Raw genomic sequence first — 17,509 nt, forward strand, 5'->3', positions numbered from 1 at the left:
GGCCACTTTGAGATGTTAACCTTTTAAACTCCAGCGATTACACCCTTTCTTATGTTAACCCTTTAAACTCCAGCGAGTACAAGCCCCTTTCAGATGATAACCTTTTAAATTCCAGTGAGTACATACCTTTCTTATGTTAACCCTTTAAACTCCTAGCGAGTACATGCCCCTTTGAGATGTTAACCTTTTAAACTCCAGCGAGTACAGGCCCCTTTCATCTGTTAACCTTTTAAATTCCACCGAGTACAGGCCACTTTGAGATGTTAACCTTTTAAACTCCAGCGAGTATTGGCCCCTTTGTGATGTTAACCTTTTAAACTCCAGCAAGTACTGGCCCCTTTGAGATTTTAACCTTTTAAGCTCCCCCGAGTACAAGCCACTGTCATATGTTCACATTTTAATCTCCAGCGAGTACAGGCCCCTTTCCTATCTTAACCTTTAAAACTCCAGCAAGTTCAGGACCCTTTGAGATGTTAACCTTTTAAACACCAGCGAGTACAGACCTTTCTTATGTTAACACTTTAAACTCCAGTGAGTAAAAGCCCTTTTGAGACGTTAACCATTTAAAATGCAGCGAGTACAGGCCCCTTTCGTACGTTAACCTATTAAACTCCAGTGAGTACAGTCCCCTTTCGTATGTTAAACTTTTAAACTCCAGCGAGTACAGAACTTTCTTATGTTAACCCTATAAACTGCAGCGTGTACAAGCCCCTTTGACATGATAACTTTTTAAATTCCAGCGAGTACAGTCCTTTCTTATGTTAACCCTTTAAACTCCAGCGAGTACAAGCCTCTTTGAGACGTTAAACATTTAAACTGCAGCCAGTACAAACCCCTTTCATATGTTCACTTTTAAACTCCAGCGACTACAGGCCTCTTTCATATGTTAACCTTTTAAACTCCAGTGAGTACAGGCCCCTTTAAGATGTTAACCTTTTAAACTCCAGCGAGTACAGGCCCCTTTGAGATGTTAACCTTTTAAACTCCAGCGAGTACAGGCCCCTTTCACATGTTAACCTTTTAAATTCCAGCGAGTACAGGCCACTTTGAGATGTTAACCTTTTAAACTCCAGCGAGTATAGGCCCCTTTGTGATGTTAACCTTTTAAACTCCAGCAAGTACAGGCCCCTTTCAAATGTTAACCTTTTAAACTCCAGCGAGTACAGGCCCCTTTGAGATTTTACCCTTTTAAGCTCCAGCGAGTACAAGCCACTGTCATATGTTCACATTTTAATCTCCAGCGAGTACAGGCCCCTTTCATATCTTAACCTTTTAAACTCCAACGAGTACAAGCCCCTTTGGGATGATAACCTTTTAAATTCCAGCGAGTACGGACCTTTCTTATGTTAACCCTTTAAACACCAGCGAGTACAAGCCCCTTTGAGATGATAACCTTTTAAATTCCAGCGAGTACGGACCTTTCTTATGTTAACCCTTTAAACTCCTAGCGAGTACAAGCCCCTTTGAGATGTTGACCTTTTAAACTCCAGCAAGAACTGGGCCCTTTGAAATATTAACCTTTTAAACTCCAGCGAGTTCAGGACCCTTTGAGATGTTAACCTTTTAAACACCAGCGAGTACAGCCCCTTTGAGATGCTAACCTTTTAAACTCCAGTGAGTTCAGGCCCCTTTCATATGTTAACCTTTTAAATTCGAGCGAGTACAGAACTTTCTTATGTTAACACTTTAAACTCCAGTGAGTAAAAGCCCTTTTGAGACGTTAACCATTTAAAATGCAGCGAGTACAGGCGCCTTTCGTACGTTAACCTATTAAACTCCAGTGAGTACAGTCCCCTTTCGTATGTTAAACTTTTAAACTCCAGCGAGTACAGAACTTTCTTATGTTAACCCTATAAACTGCAGCGTGTACAAGCCCCTTTGACATGATAACTTTTTAAATTCCAGCGAGTACAGTCCTTTCTTATGTTAACCCTTTAAACTCCAGCGAGTACAAGCCTCTTTGAGACGTTAAACATTTAAACTGCAGCCAGTACAAACCCCTTTCATATGTTCACTTTTAAACTCCAGCGACTACAGGCCTCTTTCATATGTTAACCTTTTAAACTCCAGTGAGTACAGGCCCCTTTAAGATGTTAACCTTTTAAACTCCAGCGAGTACAGGCCCCTTTCATATGTTAACCTTTTAAACTCCAGCGATTAAAGGACCCTTTGAGATTTTAACCTTTTAAGCTCCAGCGAGTACAAGCCACTTTCATATGTTCACATTTTAATCTCCCACGAGTACAGGCTCTTTTCATATGTTAACCTTTTAAACTCCAGCAAATACAGGCCCCTTTGAGATGTTAACCTTTTAAACTCCAGCGAGTACAGGCCCCTTTCATATGTTAACCTTTTAAACTCCAGCGAGTACAGGCCACTTTGAGATGTTAACTTTTTAAACTCCAGCGAGTACTGGCACCTTTGAGATTTTAATCTTTTAAGCTCCAGCGAGTACAAGCCACTGTCATATGTTCACATTTTAATATCCAACGAGTACAGGCCCTTTTCATATGTATGTTAACCCTTTAAACTTCAGCGAGTACAAGCCCCTTTGAGATGATAACCTTTTAAATTCCAGCGAGTACGGACCTTTCTTATGTTAACCCTTTAAACTCCTAGCGAGTACAAGCCCCTTTGAGATGTTGACCTTTAAAACTCCAGCAAGAACAGGTCCCTTTGAAATATTAACCTTTTAAACTCCAGCGCGTACAGGACCCTTTGAGATGTTAACCTTTTAAACTCCAGCGAGTACAGCCCCTTTGAGATGTTAACCTTTTAAACTCCAGTGAGTTCAGGCCCCTTTCATATGTTAACCTTTTAAATTCGAGCGAGTACATACCTTTCTTATGTTAACACTTTAAATCCAGTGAGTACAAGCCCTTTTGAGAAGTTAACCATTTAAACTGCAGCTAGTACAGGCCCCTTTCGTACGTTAACCTATTAAACTCCAGTGAGTACAGGCCCCTTTAAAATGATAACATTTTAAATTCCAGTGAGTACAGGCCCCTTTCGTATGTTAACCTTTTAATCTCCAGCGAATACAGGCCCCTTTGAGATGTTAACCTTATAAACTCCAGCGAGTACAGGCCGCTTTCATATGTTAACCTTTTAAACTCCAGCGAGTACAGGCCACTTTGAGATGTTAACCTTTTAAACTCCAGCGATTACACCCTTTCTTATGTTAACCCTTTAAACTCCAGCGAGTACAAGCCCCTTTCAGATGATAACCTTTTAAATTCCAGTGAGTACATACCTTTCTTATGTTAACCCTTTAAACTCCTAGCGAGTACATGCCCCTTTGAGATGTTAACCTTTTAAACTCCAGCGAGTACAGGCCCCTTTCATCTGTTAACCTTTTAAATTCCACCGAGTACAGGCCACTTTGAGATGTTAACCTTTTAAACTCCAGCGAATATTGGCCCCTTTGTGATGTTAACCTTTTAAACTCCAGCAAGTACTGGCCCCTTTGAGATTTTAACCTTTTAAGCTCCCCCGAGTACAAGCCACTGTCATATGTTCACATTTTAATCTCCAGCGAGTACAGGCCCCTTTCCTATCTTAACCTTTAAAACTCCAGCAAGTTCAGGACCCTTTGAGATGTTAACCTTTTAAATACCAGCGAGTACAGACCTTTCTTATGTTAACACTTTAAACTCCAGTGAGTAAAAGCCCTTTTGAGACGTTAACCATTTAAAATGCAGCGAGTACAGGCCCCTTTCGTACGTTAACCTATTAAACTCCAGTGAGTACAGTCCCCTTTCGTATGTTAAACTTTTAAACTCCAGCGAGTACAGAACTTTCTTATGTTAACCCTATAAACTGCAGCGTGTACAAGCCCCTTTGACATGATAACTTTTTAAATTCCAGCGAGTACAGTCCTTTCTTATGTTAACCCTTTAAACTCCAGCGAGTACAAGCCTCTTTGAGACGTTAAACATTTAAACTGCAGCCAGTACAAACCCCTTTCATATGTTCACTTTTAAACTCCAGCGACTACAGGCCTCTTTCATATGTTAACCTTTTAAACTCCAGTGAGTACAGGCCCCTTTAAGATGTTAACCTTTTAAACTCCAGCGAGTACAGGCCCCTTTGAGATGTTAACCTTTTAAACTCCAGCGAGTACAGGCCCCTTTCACATGTTAACCTTTTAAATTCCAGCGAGTACAGGCCACTTTGAGATGTTAACCTTTTAAACTCCAGCGAGTATAGGCCCCTTTGTGATGTTAACCTTTTAAACTCCAGCAAGTACAGGCCCCTTTCAAATGTTAACCTTTTAAACTCCAGCGAGTACAGGCCCCTTTGAGATTTTACCCTTTTAAGCTCCAGCGAGTACAAGCCACTGTCATATGTTCACATTTTAATCTCCAGCGAGTACAGGCCCCTTTCATATCTTAACCTTTTAAACTCCAACGAGTACAAGCCCCTTTGGGATGATAACCTTTTAAATTCCAGCGAGTACGGACCTTTCTTATGTTAACCCTTTAAACACCAGCGAGTACAAGCCCCTTTGAGATGATAACCTTTTAAATTCCAGCGAGTACGGACCTTTCTTATGTTAACCCTTTAAACTCCTAGCGAGTACAAGCCCCTTTGAGATGTTGACCTTTTAAACTCCAGCAAGAACTGGGCCCTTTGAAATATTAACCTTTTAAACTCCAGCGAGTTCAGGACCCTTTGAGATGTTAACCTTTTAAACACCAGCGAGTACAGCCCCTTTGAGATGCTAACCTTTTAAACTCCAGTGAGTTCAGGCCCCTTTCATATGTTAACCTTTTAAATTCGAGCGAGTACAGAACTTTCTTATGTTAACACTTTAAACTCCAGTGAGTAAAAGCCCTTTTGAGACGTTAACCATTTAAAATGCAGCGAGTACAGGCCCCTTTCGTACGTTAACCTATTAAACTCCAGTGAGTACAGTCCCCTTTCGTATGTTAAACTTTTAAACTCCAGCGAGTACAGAACTTTCTTATGTTAACCCTATAAACTGCAGCGTGTACAAGCCCCTTTGACATGATAACTTTTTAAATTCCAGCGAGTACAGTCCTTTCTTATGTTAACCCTTTAAACTCCAGCGAGTACAAGCCTCTTTGAGACGTTAAACATTTAAACTGCAGCCAGTACAAACCCCTTTCATATGTTCACTTTTAAACTCCAGCGACTACAGGCCTCTTTCATATGTTAACCTTTTAAACTCCAGTGAGTACAGGCCCCTTTAAGATGTTAACCTTTTAAACTCCAGCGAGTACAGGCCCCTTTCATATGTTAACCTTTTAAACTCCAGCGATTAAAGGACCCTTTGAGATTTTAACCTTTTAAGCTCCAGCGAGTACAAGCCACTTTCATATGTTCACATTTTAATCTCCCACGAGTACAGGCTCTTTTCATATGTTAACCTTTTAAACTCCAGCAAATACAGGCCCCTTTGAGATGTTAACCTTTTAAACTCCAGCGAGTACAGGCCCCTTTCATATGTTAACCTTTTAAACTCCAGCGAGTACAGGCCACTTTGAGATGTTAACTTTTTAAACTCCAGCGAGTACTGGCACCTTTGAGATTTTAATCTTTTAAGCTCCAGCGAGTACAAGCCACTGTCATATGTTCACATTTTAATATCCAACGAGTACAGGCCCTTTTCATATGTATGTTAACCCTTTAAACTTCAGCGAGTACAAGCCCCTTTGAGATGATAACCTTTTAAATTCCAGCGAGTACGGACCTTTCTTATGTTAACCCTTTAAACTCCTAGCGAGTACAAGCCCCTTTGAGATGTTGACCTTTAAAACTCCAGCAAGAACAGGTCCCTTTGAAATATTAACCTTTTAAACTCCAGCGCGTACAGGACCCTTTGAGATGTTAACCTTTTAAACTCCAGCGAGTACAGCCCCTTTGAGATGTTAACCTTTTAAACTCCAGTGAGTTCAGGCCCCTTTCATATGTTAACCTTTTAAATTCGAGCGAGTACATACCTTTCTTATGTTAACACTTTAAATCCAGTGAGTACAAGCCCTTTTGAGAAGTTAACCATTTAAACTGCAGCTAGTACAGGCCCCTTTCGTACGTTAACCTATTAAACTCCAGTGAGTACAGGCCCCTTTAAAATGATAACATTTTAAATTCCAGTGAGTACAGGCCCCTTTCGTATGTTAACCTTTTAATCTCCAGCGAATACAGGCCCCTTTGAGATGTTAACCTTATAAACTCCAGCGAGTACAGGCCGCTTTCATATGTTAACCTTTTAAACTCCAGCGAGTACAGGCCACTTTGAGATGTTAACCTTTTAAACTCCAGCGATTACACCCTTTCTTATGTTAACCCTTTAAACTCCAGCGAGTACAAGCCCCTTTCAGATGATAACCTTTTAAATTCCAGTGAGTACATACCTTTCTTATGTTAACCCTTTAAACTCCTAGCGAGTACATGCCCCTTTGAGATGTTAACCTTTTAAACTCCAGCGAGTACAGGCCCCTTTCATCTGTTAACCTTTTAAATTCCACCGAGTACAGGCCACTTTGAGATGTTAACCTTTTAAACTCCAGCGAGTATAGGCCCCTTTGTGATGTTAACCTTTTAAACTCCAGCAAGTACTGGCCCCTTTGAGATTTTAACCTTTTAAGCTCCCCCGAGTACAAGCCACTGTCATATGTTCACATTTTAATCTCCAGCGAGTACAGGCCCCTTTCCTATCTTAACCTTTAAAACTCCAGCGAGTTCAGGACCCTTTGAGATGTTAACCTTTTAAACACCAGCGAGTACAGACCTTTCTTATGTTAACACTTTAAACTCCAGTGAGTAAAAGCCCTTTTGAGACGTTAACCATTTAAAATGCAGCGAGTACAGGCCCCTTTCATATGTTAACCTTTTAAACTCCAGCGAGTACAGGCCACTTTGAGATGTTAACTTTTTAAACTCCAGCGAGTACTGGCACCTTTGAGATTTTAATCTTTTAAGCTCCAGCGAGTACAAGCCACTGTCATATGTTCACATTTTAATATCCAACGAGTACAGGCCCTTTTCATATGTATGTTAACCCTTTAAACTTCAGCGAGTACAAGCCCCTTTGAGATGATAACCTTTTAAATTCCAGCGAGTACGGACCTTTCTTATGTTAACCCTTTAAACTCCTAGCGAGTACAAGCCCCTTTGAGATGTTGACCTTTAAAACTCCAGCAAGAACAGGTCCCTTTGAAATATTAACCTTTTAAACTCCAGCGCGTACAGGACCCTTTGAGATGTTAACCTTTTAAACTCCAGCGAGTACAGCCCCTTTGAGATGTTAACCTTTTAAACTCCAGTGAGTTCAGGCCCCTTTCATATGTTAACCTTTTAAATTCAAGCGAGTACATACCTTTCTTATGTTAACACTTTAAATCCAGTGAGTACAAGCCCTTTTGAGAAGTTAACCATTTAAACTGCAGCTAGTACAGGCCCCTTTCGTACGTTAACCTATTAAACTCCAGTGAGTACAGGCCCCTTTAAAATGATAACATTTTAAATTCCAGTGAGTACAAGCCCCTTTCGTATGTTAACCTTTTAATCTCCAGCGAATACAGGCCCCTTTGAGATGTTAACCTTATAAACTCCAGCGAGTACAGGCCGCTTTCATATGTTAACCTTTTAAACTCCAGCGAGTACAGGCCACTTTGAGATGTTAACCTTTTAAACTCCAGCGATTACACCCTTTCTTATGTTAACCCTTTAAACTCCAGCGAGTACAAGCCCCTTTCAGATGATAACCTTTTAAATTCCAGTGAGTACATACCTTTCTTATGTTAACCCTTTAAACTCCTAGCGAGTACATGCCCCTTTGAGATGTTAACCTTTTAAACTCCAGCGAGTACAGGCCCCTTTCATCTGTTAACCTTTTAAATTCCACCGAGTACAGGCCACTTTGAGATGTTAACCTTTTAAACTCCAGCGAGTATAGGCCCCTTTGTGATGTTAACCTTTTAAACTCCAGCAAGTACTGGCCCCTTTGAGATTTTAACCTTTTAAGCTCCCCCGAGTACAAGCCACTGTCATATGTTCACATTTTAATCTCCAGCGAGTACAGGCCCCTTTCCTATCTTAACCTTTAAAACTCCAGCGAGTTCAGGACCCTTTGAGATGTTAACCTTTTAAACACCAGCGAGTACAGACCTTTCTTATGTTAACACTTTAAACTCCAGTGAGTAAAAGCCCTTTTGAGACGTTAACCATTTAAAATGCAGCGAATACAGGCCCCTTTCGTACGTTAACCTATTAAACTCCAGTGAGTACAGTCCCCTTTCGTATGTTAAACTTTTAAACTCCAGCGAGTTAAGAACTTTCTTATGTTAACCCTATAAACTGCAGCGTGTACAAGCCCCTTTGACATGATAGCTTTTTAAATTCCAGCGAGTACAGTCCTTTCTTATGTTAACCCTTTAAACTCCAGCGAGTACAAGCCTCTTTGAGACGTTAAACTTTTTAACTCCAGCCTGTACAAACCCCTTTCATATGTTCACTTTTAAACTCCGGCGACTATAGGCCTCTTTCATATGTTAACCTTTTAAACTCCAGTGAGTACAGGCCCCTTTAAGATGATAACCTTTTAAACTCCAGCGAGTACAGGCCCATTTCATATGTTAACCTTTTATACTCCAGCGAGTACAGGCCACTTTGAGATGTTAACCTTTTAAACTCCAGCGAGTACAGGCCGCTAAACTCCAGTGAGTACAAGCCCTTTTGAGACGTTAACCATTTAAAATGCAGCGAGTACAGGCCCCTTTCGTACGTTAACCTATTAAACTCCAGTGAGTACAGGCCCCTTTAAGATGATAACATTTTAAATTCCAGTGAGTACAGGCCCCTTTCGTATGTTAAACTTTTAAACTCCAGCGAGTACAGAACTTTCTTATGTTAACCCTTTAAACTGCAGCGTGTACAAGCACCTTTGACATCATAACTTTTTAAATTCCAGCGAGTACAGTCCTTTCTTATGTTAACCCTTTAAACTCCAGCGAGTACAAGCCTCTTTGAGACGTTAAACTTTTAAACTCCAGCCAGTACAAACCCCTTTCATATATTCACTTTTAAGCTCCAGCGACTACAGGCCTCTTTCATATGTTAACCTTTTAAACTCCAGTGAGTACAGGCCCCTTTAAGATGATAACCTTTGAAACTCCAGCGAGTACAGACATTTCTTATGTTAACCCTTTAAACTCCAGCGTGTACAAGCCCCTTTGAGATGATAACCTTTTAAATTCCAGCGAGTACAGACCTTTCTTATGTTAACCCTTTAAACTCCATCAAGTACAAGCCCCTTTGAGATGTTAACCTTTTAAACTCCAGAGAGTACAGGCCCCTTTCATATGTTACATTTTAAACTCCAGCGAGTACAGGCCCCTTTCATATGTTAACATTTTAAACCCCAGCGAGCACAGGCCCATTTCATATGTTAACCTTTGAAACTCCTGCGAGTACAGGCCCCTTTCATATGTTAATTTTTAAACTCCAGCGAGTGCAGGCCCCTTTCATATGTTAACCGTTTAAACCAAAGGGCGATTACAGGGTCCCTTCATAGGTTAACCTTTGAAACTCCTGCGATTACAGGCCCCTTTCAGATTTTAACCTTGTAAACAACAGCGATTCATGGCCTTTCATATGTTAACCCTTTACACTCCAGCGAGTACAGGCCCCTTTCATATGTTAACCTTTTAAGCTCCAGCGAGTACAGGCCCATTTCATATGTTAACATGTTCAACTCCAGATAGTACAGGCCCATTTGTGATTTTAACATTTTAAACTCCAGCGAGTACAGGCCCCTTTCATATGTTAACCTTTTAAACTGCAGCAAGTACAGGCCCCTTTGAGATGTTAACCTTTTAAACGCCAGCGAGTACAGGCCCCTTTGAAATCAAAACCTTTTAAACTCCAGCGAGTACTGGCTCCTTTGAGATGATAACCCTTTAAACTCCAGCGAGTACAGACATTTCTTATGTTGACCCTTTAAACTCCAGTGAGTACAAGCCCCTTTGATATGATAACCTTTTAAATTCCAACGAATACAGACATTTCTTATGTTAACCCTTTAAACTCCATCGAGTACAGTACCCTTTCATATGTTAACCTTTTAAACTCCAGCGAGTACAGGCCCCTTTGAGATGTTAAACCTTTTAAACTCCAGCGAGTACAGACATTTCTTATTTTAACCCTTTAAACTCCAGTGAGTACAAGCCCCTTTGAGATGATAACCTTTTAAATTCCAGCGAGTAAAGACCTTTCTTATGTTAACCCTTTAAACTCCATCGAATACAAGCGCCTTTCATATGTTAACCTTCTAAACTCCAGCGAGTGCAGGCCCCTTTCATATGTTAACCTTTTAAACCAAAGGGCGATTACAGGGTCCCTTCATAGGTTAACCTTTGAAACTCCTGCGAGTACAGGCCCCTTTCAGATTTTAACCTTGTAAACAACAGCGATTCATGGCCTTTCATCTGTTAACCCTTTACACTCCAGCGACTACAGGCCCCTTTCATATGTTAAACTTTTAAGCTCTAGCGGGTACAGGCCCATTTCATATGTTAACATGTTCAACTCCAGATAGTACAGGCCCATTTGAGATTTTAACATTTTAAACTCCAGCGAGTACAGGCCCCTTTCATATGTTAACCTTTTAAACTGCAGTGAGTACAGGCCACTTTGTGATGTTAACCTTTTAAACTCCAGCGAGTACAGGCCCCTTTCATATGTTAAGCTTTTAAACTCCAGTGAGTACAGGCCACTTTCTTATGTTAACCCTTTAAACTCCAGCGAGTACAAGCCTCTTTGAGACGTTAAACATTTAAACTCCAGCCAGTACAAACCCCTTTCATATGTTCACTTTTAAACTCCAGCGACTACAGGCCTCTTTCATATGTTAACCTTTTAAACTCCAGTGAGTACAGGCCCCTTTAAGATGTTAACCTTTTAAACTCCAGCGAGTACAGGCCCCTTTCATATGTTAACCTTTTAAACTACAGCGAGTACAGGCCCCTTTCATATGTTAACCTTTTAAACTCCAGCGATTAAAGGACCCTTTGAGATTTTAACCTTTTAAGCTCCAGCGAGTACAAGCCACTTTCATATGTTCACATTTTAATCTCCCGCGAGTACAGGCTCTTTTCATATGTTAACCTTTTAAACTCCAGCGAGTACAGGCCACTTTGAGATGTTAACTTTTTAAACTCCAGCGAGTACTGGCCCCTTTGAGATTTTAACCTTTTAAGCTCCAGCGAGTACAAGCCACTGTCATATGTTCACATTTTAATATCCAACGTGTACAGGCCCTTTTCATATGTATGTTAACCCTTTAAACTTCAGCGAGTACAAGCCCCTTTGAGATGATAACCTTTTAAATTCCAGCGAGTACGGACCTTTATTATGTTAACCCTTTAAACTCCTAGCGAGTACAAGCCCCTTTGAGATGTTGACCTTTAAAACTCCAGCAAGAACAGGTCCCTTTGAAATATTAACCTTTTAAACTCCAGCGCGTACAGGACCCTTTGAGATGTTAACCTTTTAAACTCCAGCGAGTACAGCCCCTTTGAGATGTTAACCTTTTAAACTCCAGTGAGTTCAGGCCCCTTTCATATGTTAACCTTTTAAATTCGAGCGAGTACATACCTTTCTTATGTTAACACTTTAAATCCAGTGAGTACAAGCCCTTTTGAGAAGTTAACCATTTAAACTGCAGCTAGTACAGGCCCCTTTCGTATGTTAACCTTTTAAACTCCAGCGAATACAGGCCCCTTTGAGATGTTAACCTTATAAACTCCAGCGAGTACAGGCCGCTTTCATATGTTAACCTTTTAAACTCCAGCGAGTACAGGCCACTTTGAGATGTTAACCTTTTAAACTCCAGCGAGTACACCCTTTCTTATGTTAACCCTTTAAACTCCAGCGAGTACAAGCCCCTTTCAGATGATAACCTTTTAAATTCCAGTGAGTACATACCTTTCTTATGTTAACCCTTTAAACTCCTAGCGAGTACATGCCCCTTTGAGATGTTAACCTTTTAAACTCCTGTGAGTACAGGCCCCTTTCATATGTTAACCTTTTAAATTCCACCGAGTACATGCCACTTTGAGATGTTAACCTTTTAAACTCCAGCGAGTATAGGCCCCTTTGTGATGTTAACCTTTTAAACTCCAGCAAGTACTGGCCCCTTTGAGATTTTAACCTTTTAAGCTCCCCCGAGTACAAGCCACTGTCATATGTTCACATTTTAATCTCCAGCGAGTACAGGCCCCTTTCATATCTTAACCTTTAAAACTCCAGCGAGTACATGCCCCTTTGAGATGATAACCTTTTAAATTCCAGCGAGTACGGACCTTTCTTATGTTAACCCTTTAAACTCCAGCGAGTACAAGCCCCTTTGTGATGATAACCTTTTAAATTCCAGAGAGTACGGACCTTTCTTATGTTAACCCTTTAAACTCCTAGCGAGTACAAGCCCCTTTGAGATGTTGACCTTTTAAACTCCAGCAAGAACTGGCCCCTTTGAAATATTAACCTTTAAAACTCCAGCGAGTTCAGGACCCTTTGAGATGTTAACCTTTTAAACACCAGCGAGTACAGACCTTTCTTATGTTAACACTTTAAACTCCAGTGAGTAAAAGCCCTTTTGAGACGTTAACCATTTAAAATGCAGCGAGTACAGGCCCCTTTCGTACGTTAACCTATTAAACTCCAGTCAGTACAGTCCCCTTTCGTATGTTAAACTTTTAAACTCCAGCGAGTTAAGAACTTTCTTATGTTAACCCTATAAACTGCAGCGTGTACAAGCCCCTTTGACATGATAGCTTTTTAAATTCCAGCGAGTACAGTCCTTTCTTATGTTAACCCTTTAAACTCCAGCGAGTACAAGCCTCTTTGAGACGTTAAACTTTTTAACTCCAGCCTGTAGAAACCCCTTTCATATGTTCACTTTTAAACTCCAGCGACTACAGGCCTCTTTCATATGTTAACCTGTTAAACTCCAGTGAGTACAGGCCCCTTTAAGATGATAACCTTTTATACTCCAGCGAGTACAGGGCACTTTGAGATGTTAACCTTTTAAACTCCAGCGAGTACAGGCCGCTAAATTCCAGTGAGTACAAGCCCTTTTGAGACGTTAACCATTTAAAATGCAGCGAGTACAGGCCCCTTTCGTACGTTAACCTATTAAACTCCAGTGAGTACAGGCCCCTTTAAGATGATAACATTTTAAATTCCAGTGAGTACAGGCCCCTTTCGTATGTTAAACTTTTAAACTCCAGCGAGTACAGAACTTTCTTATGTTAACCCTTTAAACTGCAGCGTGTACAAGCACCTTTGACATGATAACTTTTTAAATTCCAGCGAGTACAGTCCTTTCTTATGTTAACCCTTTAAACTCCAGCGAGTACAAGCCTCTTTGAGACGTTAAACTTTTAAACTCCAGCCAGTACAAACCCCTTTCATATATTCACTTTTAAGCTCCAGCGACTACAGGCCTCTTTCATATGTTAACCTTTTAAACTCCAGTGAGTACAGGCCCCTTTAAGATGATAACCTTTGAAACTCCAGCGAGTACAGACATTTCTTATGTTAACCCTTTAAACTCCAGCGAGTACAAGCCCCTTTGAGATGATAACCTTTTAAATTCCAGCGAGTACAGACCTTTCTTATGTTAACCCTTTAAACTCCATCAAGTACAAGCCCCTTTGAGATGTTAACCTTTTAAACTCCAGAGAGTACAGGCCCCTTTCATATGTTAAATTTTAAACTCCAGCGAGTACAGGCCCCTTGCATATGTTAACCTTTTAAACCCCAACGAGCACAGGCCCCTTTCATATGTTAATTTTTAAACTCCAGCGAGTGCAGGCCCCTTTCATATCTTAACCTTTTAAACCAAAGGGCGATTACAGGGTCCCTTCATAGGTTAAAATTTGAAACTCCTGCGAGTACAGGCCCCTTTCAGATTTTAACCTTGTAAACAACAGCGATTCATGGCCTTTCATCTGTTAACCCTTTACACTCCAGCGAGTACAGGCCCCTTTCATATGATAAACTTTTAAGCTCTTGCGAGTACAGGCCCATTTCATATGTTAACCTTTTAAACTGCAGTCAGTACAGGCCCCTTTGTGATGTTAACCTTTTAAACTCCAGCGAGTACAGGCCCCTTTCGTACGTTAACCTATTAAACTCCAGTCAGTACAGTCCCCTTTCGTATGTTAAACTTTTAAACTCCAGCGAGTTAAGAACTTTCTTATGTTAACCCTATAAACTGCAGCGTGTACAAGCCCCTTTGACATGATAGCTTTTTAAATTCCAGCGAGTACAGTCCTTTCTTATGTTAACCCTTTAAACTCCAGCGAGTACAAGCCTCTTTGAGACGTTAAACTTTTTAACTCCAGCCTGTAGAAACCCCTTTCATATGTTCACTTTTAAACTCCAGCGACTACAGGCCTCTTTCATATGTTAACCTTTTACCTCCAGTGAGTACAGGCCCCTTTAAGATGATAACCTTTTATACTCCAGCGAGTACAGGGCACTTTGAGATGTTAACCTTTTAAACTCCAGCGAGTACAGGCCGCTAAATTCCAGTGAGTACAAGCCCTTTTGAGACGTTAACCATTTAAAATGCAGCGAGTACAGGCCCCTTTCGTACGTTAACCTATTAAACTCCAGTGAGTACAGGCCCCTTTAAGATGATAACCTTTGAAACTCCAGCGAGTACAGACATTTCTTATGTTAACCCTTTAAACTCCAGCGAGTACAAGCCCCTTTGAGATGATAACCTTTTAAATTCCAGCGAGTACAGACCTTTCTTATGTTAACCCTTTAAACTCCATCAAGTACAAGCCCCTTTGAGATGTTAACCTTTTAAACTCCAGAGAGTACAGGCCCCTTTCATATGTTAAATTTTAAACTCCAGCGAGTACAGGCCCCTTGCATATGTTAACCTTTTAAACCCCAACGAGCACAGGCCCCTTTCATATGTTAATTTTTAAACTCCAGCGAGTGCAGGCCCCTTTCATATCTTAACCTTTTAAACCAAAGGGCGATTACAGGGTCCCTTCATAGGTTAAAATTTGAAACTCCTGCGAGTACAGGCCCCTTTCAGATTTTAACCTTGTAAACAACAGCGATTCATGGCCTTTCATCTGTTAACCCTTTACACTCCAGCGACTACAGGCCCCTTTCATATGTTAAACTTTTAAGCTCTAGCGGGTACAGGCCCATTTCATATGTTAACATGTTCAACTCCAGATAGTACAGGCCCCTTTGAGATTTTAACCTTTTAAGCTCCCCCGAGTACAAGCCACTGTCATATGTTCACATTTTAATCTCCAGCGAGTACAGGCCCCTTTCATATCTTAACCTTTAAAACTCCAGCGAGTACATGCCCCTTTGAGATGATAACCTTTTAAATTCCAGCGAGTACGGACCTTTCTTATGTTAACCCTTTAAACTCCAGCGAGTACAAGCCCCTTTGTGATGATAACCTTTTAAATTCCAGAGAGTACGGACCTTTCTTATGTTAACCCTTTAAACTCCTAGCGAGTACAAGCCCCTTTGAGATGTTGACCTTTTAAACTCCAGCAAGAACTGGCCCCTTTGAAATATTAACCTTTAAAACTCCAGCGAGTTCAGGACCCTTTGAGATGTTAACCTTTTAAACACCAGCGAGTACAGACCTTTCTTATGTTAACACTTTAAACTCCAGTGAGTAAAAGCCCTTTTGAGACGTTAACCATTTAAAATGCAGCGAGTACAGGCCCCTTTCGTACGTTAACCTATTAAACTCCAGTCAGTACAGTCCCCTTTCGTATGTTAAACTTTTAAACTCCAGCGAGTTAAGAACTTTCTTATGTTAACCCTATAAACTGCAGCGTGTACAAGCCCCTTTGACATGATAGCTTTTTAAATTCCAGCGAGTACAGTCCTTTCTTATGTTAACCCTTTAAACTCCAGCGAGTACAAGCCTCTTTGAGACGTTAAACTTTTTAACTCCAGCCTGTAGAAACCCCTTTCATATGTTCACTTTTAAACTCCAGCGACTACAGGCCTCTTTCATATGTTAACCTGTTAAACTCCAGCGAGTACAGGCCCCTTTCAGATTTTAACCTTGTAAACAACAGCGATTCATGGCCTTTCATCTGTTAACCCTTTACACTCCAGCGAGTACAGGCCCCTTTCATATGATAAACTTTTAAGCTCTTGCGAGTACAGGCCCATTTCATATGTTAACCTTTTAAACTGCAGTCAGTACAGGCCCCTTTGTGATGTTAACCTTTTAAACTCCAGCGAGTACAGGCCCCTTTCGTACGTTAACCTATTAAACTCCAGTCAGTACAGTCCCCTTTCGTATGTTAAACTTTTAAACTCCAGCGAGTTAAGAACTTTCTTATGTTAACCCTATAAACTGCAGCGTGTACAAGCCCCTTTGACATGATAGCTTTTTAAATTCCAGCGAGTACAGTCCTTTCTTATGTTAACCCTTTAAACTCCAGCGAGTACAAGCCTCTTTGAGACGTTAAACTTTTTAACTCCAGCCTGTAGAAACCCCTTTCATATGTTCACTTTTAAACTCCAGCGACTACAGGCCTCTTTCATATGTTAACCTTTTACCTCCAGTGAGTACAGGCCCCTTTAAGATGATAACCTTTTATACTCCAGCGAGTACAGGGCACTTTGAGATGTTAACCTTTTAAACTCCAGCGAGTACAGGCCGCTAAATTCCAGTGAGTACAAGCCCTTTTGAGACGTTAACCATTTAAAATGCAGCGAGTACAGGCCCCTTTCGTACGTTAACCTATTAAACTCCAGTGAGTACAGGCCCCTTTAAGATGATAACATTTTAAATTCCAGTGAGTACAGGCCCCTTTCGTATGTTAAACTTTTAAACTCCAGCGAGTACAGAACTTTCTTATGTTAACCCTTTAAACTGCAGCGTGTACAAGCACCTTTGACATGATAACTTTTTAAATTCCAGCGAGTACAGTCCTTTCTTATGTTAACCCTTTAAACTCCAGCGAGTACAAGCCTCTTTGAGACGTTAAACTTTTAAACTCCAGCCAGTACAAACCCCTTTCATATATTCACTTTTAAGCTCCAGCGACTACAGGCCTCTTTCATATGTTAACCTTTTAAACTCCAGTGAGTACAGGCCCCTTTAAGATGATAACCTTTGAAACTCCAGCGAGTACAGACATTTCTTATGTTAACCCTTTAAACTCCAGCGAGTACAAGCCCCTTTGAGATGATAACCTTTTAAATTCCAGCGAGTACAGACCTTTCTTATGTTAACCCTTTAAACTCCATCAAGTACAAGCCCCTTTGAGATGTTAACCTTTTAAACTCCAGAGAGTACAGGCCCCTTTCATATGTTAAATTTTAAACTCCAGCGAGTACAGGCCCCTTGCATATGTTAACCTTTTAAACCCCAACGAGCACAGGCCCCTTTCATATGTTAATTTTTAAACTCCAGCGTGTGCAGGCCCCTTTCATATCTTAACCTTTTAAACCAAAGGGCGATTACAGGGTC

This window comes from Hemitrygon akajei, chromosome 15 (genome assembly GCF_048418815.1).
Source record: "Hemitrygon akajei chromosome 15, sHemAka1.3, whole genome shotgun sequence".
Lineage (NCBI taxonomy): Eukaryota > Metazoa > Chordata > Chondrichthyes > Myliobatiformes > Dasyatidae > Hemitrygon > Hemitrygon akajei.